The following is a 7,916-nucleotide window of genomic DNA, read 5'->3' on the forward strand; positions in this document are numbered from 1 at the left end:
TTGGAAGTTTGGAGTTGCACAAAAACAGTAGTCTAAATATTCACAATAGGAAGAATAATATTTCAGACAATACATGAATAGGTGAAAGAGATTAAATGAAAGAGAGATTTTTGTTTCTCTTCTATATATTTAGTTCACAAATGATACTCCTTAAATAGGAAGAACATTTACGTTTTCATCAATCATAAGAATGTAAGTAGTTAAAGTAAAATTAATGAACTGAAATATTACTTTTTTTTATGAACATTTTTTCATAATTCAAAGTAATTTTGAGTTTTCTCAATAGTTTCAATATTTTCTTACGAAGTTAAAAAATACTATCACTTGAATAAATGTGAACCATATACAACGAAGTAGCTCTCCTATTGCACATCAATTTTGGACTTAAATGTTCACATCGATTAATGACGGAGAATTCTTAGATGTTATTATCCTTTGAATTAAATAAAAAAGTAATAAAATCTACATACCTGAGTCACCAGAACAGCTGTTGGAACCAAGAATAGCTCTATAGGGAAAAAGGTTCTGAAGAACGTAAGCAAAGCTTCTAAGAATCATTATTGATATAAGGGTGTTCAAAGAACTAGTCTCCATGAAATCATGGTCTTCTACCTTAATGCAGCCTCCATAACTTCCAGATGATAACTACACAATAAAATCAACAAATATATTACATAATTATTACTCTATCAAGTACAGGCTCCTACTTGTAGGAGTTGATTACACTAGAGAATACAAGTCATAGATTGATTACAAGAGTCCTAGGTATACTTCAAATAAAATACTAAAAATTATTGTTAAATACAAGTAGGCCTTGACTACTAATAAATAAATACAAATTAGTGTTTTTTTTAAACTAAAATAGGCTCCAAAATAAAATAAAACAATACAAACGCATGTCATTTTGGCTTTGGATCTATTTTTAGTAACAAAATTACTCGAAATACCATACTCATTTGTTTATTTTTAAATATTTTTCCAATGGTAGGAACAATAGTGACAAAATAATTATAACTCATCACCTTATAAATCATGAATTTAAAAGGAGTTGGTACCTCCATGAATGATGCAAAGTGAAATACTACTTAAATTTACACTAAAAGGAAATATTGAAGCGTGTCGACTTGATTTAAATTGAGTTTCTCATATAGTTAGGAAAGTAAAATCAAGGTAAATAGTTAGTAGATTTTGAGTTAATACAAGTCATTCAATTAAAATTCCAACCAATTACCAGCATGCGTCAAGCTAACTAACCAAAAGATAAGTAGAATATTGACGGAAATAATATGTTTGACAAAATACTATTTGTATCTTTTTTTTTGTATTAAAAATGCAAAGAAATTTTTATTCCAACTCGAAATGTATATCAAACTAGGAAAAAAAGAAACTAACCATTAGACTTAACCAATTCCTTTTTAATTTTTAAACTTAGAAGATAACTTACTACATGACATGTAACATACTAAAAAATAGCAGATCTCGTCAAAAATCAAATAAAGGATCTTGGTGAAATATAACTTTAAGGAGCAATGAATTGAGACGAGAAGATAAGTATTGTACAAATTTGAAATTGAAAAAACAAAAGAAAATGATCGAGAAGTAACCTTTTAATTATCTTCTGCATCTGATGGCAATGATTGAAAAATGATTGTTTGCTTTGAGAAAAACTTGTACAACATAGATATTTTACAATTGAAGAGCTTTAACACAGGGGAATATTTTTCGCTACATGTCTCCTTAAGTACAAACAATTTAGGCTTCATTTATAACCAACAAATTGACGCCTAAAGAATATTTTAAAAGCAAAGAAGGGGAGATAATGTCAACAAAATTGGGGATCCAAAATTTGAAATGTTGATCTTTGAAGAGATAAATTAAGAAAAATAGGAGAAAAAATATCTTGAACAAAAGGTGACATGGGTGGGGGTGTATTCCCCTAGAATAATTTTAGGGACATGGTGACGTTTTTTAGGTAGAAAACATTATGGATTGAGCTCAAAATCCGGTTAAGTTTTGGGGGGTTTGCATTTGCAAGGACAGGGGCTGCTAGGGTTTCCAGTTCATTTGGGAAAAAAAGAAATGATAAGGAAAAGAAAAAGAATAGAGATATTTATTTGAGGGGTTTGGGCCCGGGTTATACGAATAATAGTGTCTGATTGGATAATATTTGGGCTGAAAGTGGGTGTGAAGAAACAAGTCATTTGTACTTTAGCAAAATACATTTGCTTGAAATAATTCAAAATTGATAAAATTGCTAATGAGATAAATTATATCTAATTATTTATCAAAATTATTAACATTTTAACAATTAATAATTATCTTGAAGCAAAGACCTGTTATGTTGAATAACAGAAGGAGAATAAGGAAAAGAAGAATAAGTAGAAAAAGATTAAGGAGAAGAAGGGTGAGTAGGAGGAGGAGAAGAAAAAGACGACGAACAAGAAGAAGATGACGATGAAGAAGGAGGAGGGGGATGGGAAGGGGAAGAATTAGAACAAGAGGAACAAGAAAAATACGAGAAGGAGTAGAATAATGATGAGGAATAGGAAAAGGAAGAGAAAGATGAAGTGGAAGTGGAAGAGGAGGAAGGGAGAGTGAGGAGGAGGAGAATAGATTCTATATGTTTATAACAATACAGAATTATTCAATACATTTTTGAGGTACTTTTACCCGATAAATAATAAAATATCCTAGAAATTAAATAAAAAACATTTTGAATTTTAAGAAACAATTATTCTACTTTGTTTGGAACTAAAGAAGCCTGAAGAATTAATCAACCCTCTCCTTTTTAGCTAGGGATTATAGAAAAGGGTTAGGGCCAAAAGTAGGTCATGACCCCAAATACACCCTAGACATGAAATGACATACAAGACCCCGCAAGGTCTTGCAAAACTCATTGAGCATACTTCATCAAAGATAATACAACAAAGAGTTTTAAAGGTAGTATTTCAAATAAAAGAGTTTTACAAAATGTAGCAGAAGTCTAACATAAGTTTCAAAGACATATATTACATCATAAGGGAGTGATTGGGACGTAAACCATAAATTACATACAAAATCTGGAAAAAAAATACATGATAGCAATAGAATAATCTCTGTCCTCAATATATGAGGATTCTTCACCTTAAGGTAAAAGTACTCGTATTGAAATGTAACTGTTGCAACAAATAGGAGAATCTTAGTAGTTTAGTTGGTTGACTACCTAAACCCTCTTCTTATAGGTAGGATTCAATTCCCCACATTGTAATATTCACCATTCATAGAGTCTCTCATCACCTTCAAGTACCAAAGGGTAACAAGAAATTGTCGATTGAGTAAACTACCATAAATAGTATAATTTCATTCTATTTATATATAAAATAAATCTAAATATAGACAAAGTGATATGACACCTCTCTATGGCCTCCATTTATATTTATCCTTTTTTTCCTTTTTTTAATATTTTCCTTCTTTTTCTAACAAACAATTATGCATTTAATAATTAAATAAATCAACATATTTGCTATATCCAATTGTGTTTTATGAGTTACTAAAAAATTCTATCTATTTGCATTCTCTACTTAAATACCATGTAGACTGACCAACCTCCTTTTACCAAATTTTTCATGATTTAATCCATCTACAAAATAACAATCTTCCATAAAGTTGTTAGCTACTAATTTTTATTTTCTCCTATTTTTTAATCAATATATATTCTTCCTTTTAATGTTTTCTTTTTTTGAAATTTGGTTAATCAACATATGGTTAATAATCATTTAGAAAAAGTGATGTGACAATTTATAAGCAGTTTGATAAAGATTATAGATATATTCTTCAAAATTTTATTTGTTGCCAAGCAAAAGTTCATCATATGAAAAGAAAATTCGGTTGTAGTAAATTAATCAAAGAAAAATTATCCGAGCTCTTTGATTCTGTTTCATCAGAAAATGTTCAATACGGTGGCCAAAATCATCAAGAGAGTTAGTCAAATTAGTTTGATAAACTAAAAGTTTTAATACTATATATCTACATACACATTTTTTGTACTTATTTTAGTACCCGTTAGATAGCTATATGTCCACCTGTGCTAGATGTTGTTACAAATTTTTGGGAACATTCTACTAGTCATAACATTGATGGACTGCAATTTTAGTGGATGTAGCTTGGATTATTTTGCCACCCGCATGCTACTTTATGCAAGAGATCATATTTTGCTAGAATGTTTTTATGCTTTCAACTATGATATTCACATGTTTCTTGAAAAATCTTACGCTACTCTTTAATGGCCCAACAAGTGGAAAAATCTTAGCAGCATATGTAGGTAAAATGGTTTTGATCGGAGGATAAGCTTGTGAAGGTCAACAATGCTGGTAGGAAAGAGAGTCAAGCAATTTAGAATAAACGGTAACTTATAGAAACTTCACTTGTCTAGGATTTAATTAGTTGCTTAGATTCGTTTACAATATTATGAATTATGAGACATTGATGCGTCCAAATATGTTAAGATGCATGTACATCACGATACATGAGGTAAAATTAGCGGTAATTTGTTATAGATTATATTCAACTATGGATTGCATGTACATAGGATATATAGGCAAACCTTGATCATCTCCCTTGCTTTCCTCACATATCGATCATCACACTCCATTGTATCTTGTATCCTATGAGACATGTGAAGATATAGTGTAATTCACATGTATGTGGGAGTTATAGAAATCATTTGTTGCCTGATATATCTTGCGCTGAAATATGTGATTAAATTATTAATTAATCATATAAATATTAGTATTTCAAACTATAAAAAGAACTAGTAAATATGTTTTAGAAATTGTGTAGTTAGGTAGTTTTTCCTTGATTGAAGGAGAAGTTAGGAAGAATTAAGTCATCATTGATCTATTTTAGGCTATTTTAATGAGTAATGCATCTCAATACCTTTAACTCTAAATTTGGTACATTATACATGAATCTGAAAACATATTTGGAACACACCAAAATTTTGTAAAGTTCATAATTTGCAAATTAGTATATCTCGATAACGAGTCTCAAAATTAAATAGGCTAACTAGATCGTGTCATATGTTTAAAGAGTTATTAAATAGTTAATGATGTGTTAAAATGATGAATAATGTCTTAAGGGGTAATTCCTTAAGAGTTTGTATGTTGAACGTCCAAGACGTTTGGAAGCTAGCCTTGTATGTGCTAGTGTGCCTTTGTATGTTTTATGTGTTGTTTGGTATTAAAAATTATAGGGGAGGGTCCTAAGACCTAGATGAGCATGCTTATCGTAGAAACATCCGGGTACGACTCCCGAAGACCACCCTAAGGGTCCTTAATAAGGACCCAAACCCTATCAAGAAAACAACCAAAGATTGTCCAACAACGACCCCTTATTGATGCTACTTATGTCAATCCACACCCCGTCGTTTGGGGGAATACCTCAACACTTAGTTGTGGAATCTTATCCCCTAGAATTTGACTTTCCAAACGACGCCTAGCAGGATGGGCCGTTGTTCAAACGATGCACACTAGTTTGAGTACGTCGTTTGGAGCCTCCAACGCTGTCAATATTTTCTACAAGCTTATAATTAGGGGTGAATTGGGAAATTCATCCCATGTCCTAATTAACTAGTAATAGGTTGTTTTAGGGTTTTTTTTAGTTATTTAAGTTAGTTTATACCCCTAATACCTAAGTTAGACTTCAATTTTCAAAATCATAACCCCTCTCTTAAGACACCATCGAAGCTTGAACTCAATGAAGAGCTAGGATTGAAGATTTTGAGTGGTTTCTGCACCAAATCCTTTTAGTTTTCTCCTATTAAGGTATTCTAGTTCATCCTTTATTCTTCTTTCATTCAAGGAGCCAATCCAAAGGCTTTTCAAAAAGGTTTTAAATTCTTAAATTCTTATATTTTGAATTCTAAGCATGGGTCTTTGCATGAAAGGTTTTAATAGATGGATTATTATGTTTTCAATATAAAGTGATGGTTTTATGATAAAAAACACAATGACCACATGAACATGCCAATTATTTAAATTAGAATTATGAAGTGGGTTTAATGTATATGAATAGACAATGTTAGAGTTTTGTTATTATTATGCTGTATTGTGATTATGTACTTCCATTTATGCCTTATTATGATGATTTATTTGATAATTTAGAATAGGTGATCATGTCTTGGATGACGGGTAAGTTTATCTATGTTGTTTAGTTCTTATTGAATTGATCTTGAGTGGTGTGGTGCACTTATTGTGGCGGTGTTTACTTGATGTATATGATTATATATGTGAATTGTGATTATGGTTTTGAAGGCATTGAATATGAAGTAAAGTGATGTTATGATGTATATGGATGAGATGTCTTATGAAGTTGAGAATATGTGTCTTGAAGATGCCATGTCTAAATGAAGTACAATGTGAATACGAAGCATGATAGTGTTTGAATTATGATTTATGTAGTATAATAATGCTTAAATTCAGTGTTATGAATATGGTGGTTATGTGAAGAATGTTGTCACATCTACTCACATGCACACACTTTGAATGAATGAATGATGTTAATGAATGAAAATGGGGGATTCTAAGGTAGACACTATTCGTGAGTAGAGATGAAGTGTCTAGTACCAACCCTACTATTCCTAAGAACTCTAGTGAATGAAAAAGGGGGAGTTTGGGGTGGACACTCTTCGTGAGTTGAGATGCAGTGTTTAGTAGCAACCTCAGTATTCCCAAGAGCTTTCCAAAGAATGGTTGGGGGTTGGATACTCTTTGTGAGTTGAGATGTAGTATAAAAAAGTAATCTCTAGAGATTAGTTATATTCATGAGTTAAGATGCAGTATTTAATAACAATTTCATAACCTATAGTTAATGAATGTCTAAGACTTAATCGAGGAGTCATGCTCAACAACGAGAGGATTTGAAGAAGGGGTGGATACTCTTTGTGAGCAGAGATGTCGTATCCAATGTACCTCTAGAGATGATTACTCTCGTTAGTTGAGATGTATATACTTAGAAGAAATCTCCTTATCCCTTAAGTATGCGCCCACATATGTTTATCTATAGGAGATCCAAGTAAAGGCTAATAGAATGACCCTACTTTAGGCAAGTGGGGATCCCTCATCCGGTAGAGGTTATTACCAGGATTCCATGTCTAGTTTTCATGGTCTATGTAGGTTAAAGCTAGCCCCAATAAATGAATGTAATGAACTCACTCTTTTTAAGAGTTTACCACTTAGGGTAGTGGTGGAATGAGAGGCTATTTATCCTTTGCACAAGTAGACATGAGAGGAAGTTTTGGTGTGTCCTTTATGAAAATGTATATATGGTTTACTATATAATGTTAATGCGGTAAGTTGACTTTATGTCTAATGTTAATGAAGCATGTTGGTCTTATGACTAAAGTGATGAAAGTTATGTAAATGATGAATTTGATGTGCCTAGTCTGTGGTGATTCTCAAGGAGCACTAAGGTGGGAGTAGTAGTATGGGATGCTACTTTCACATTGCACTAAGTGTAACTTGGGGGTTGTCTTGGAGGATAGTCTTTATGTTAAGTTACTAAAGACATGTATGTTTCCTCTAGTGTTTTTAGTAATGAGTGTTGACATGTTAAATTGAAGTGGAGCATGCTTATCTTTGGTAGTCTTAAAGATCCTTAGGTGTGTAATGAAGAGGTTGTATGGGCGGTCTCTTTATGTCTTACCTTGGTGAGTCTTATGATAACTCTGGACAGGAAGGTCTAAATGATAAAAATGGATTACTTGATGAATGTTACTAAATGTTGAGGTTAAGGAAGTTTTTAGCATGTTTTTGCATATTACCATACTTAGTACAATGTTTGTACTAACTCCATATCCTTCTATATTACTATAAGTATAGGTGGAAGACAAGTGAAGGTTCTTAGAAGGTGAAACTTGAGAAGTTGATTCTCTCATGATT

General features: G+C 31.8%; 1 long non-coding RNA gene across 1 annotated transcript; it reads right to left on the minus strand.

The window, feature by feature from the left end:
* Window positions 1-211: 211 nt before the first annotated feature.
* Window positions 212-2,812, minus strand: LOC109120334 (uncharacterized). The gene is made up of 2 exons (XR_002027796.3): window positions 1,605-2,812; window positions 212-645 (listed from the first exon to the last, which is right to left on the minus strand). It is a non-coding gene; the product is annotated as an uncharacterized lncRNA (long non-coding RNA).
* Window positions 2,813-7,916: the final 5,104 nt, after the last annotated feature.

Source organism: Solanum lycopersicum, chromosome 5 (assembly GCF_036512215.1).
Source record: "Solanum lycopersicum chromosome 5, SLM_r2.1".
Lineage (NCBI taxonomy): Eukaryota > Viridiplantae > Streptophyta > Magnoliopsida > Solanales > Solanaceae > Solanum > Solanum lycopersicum.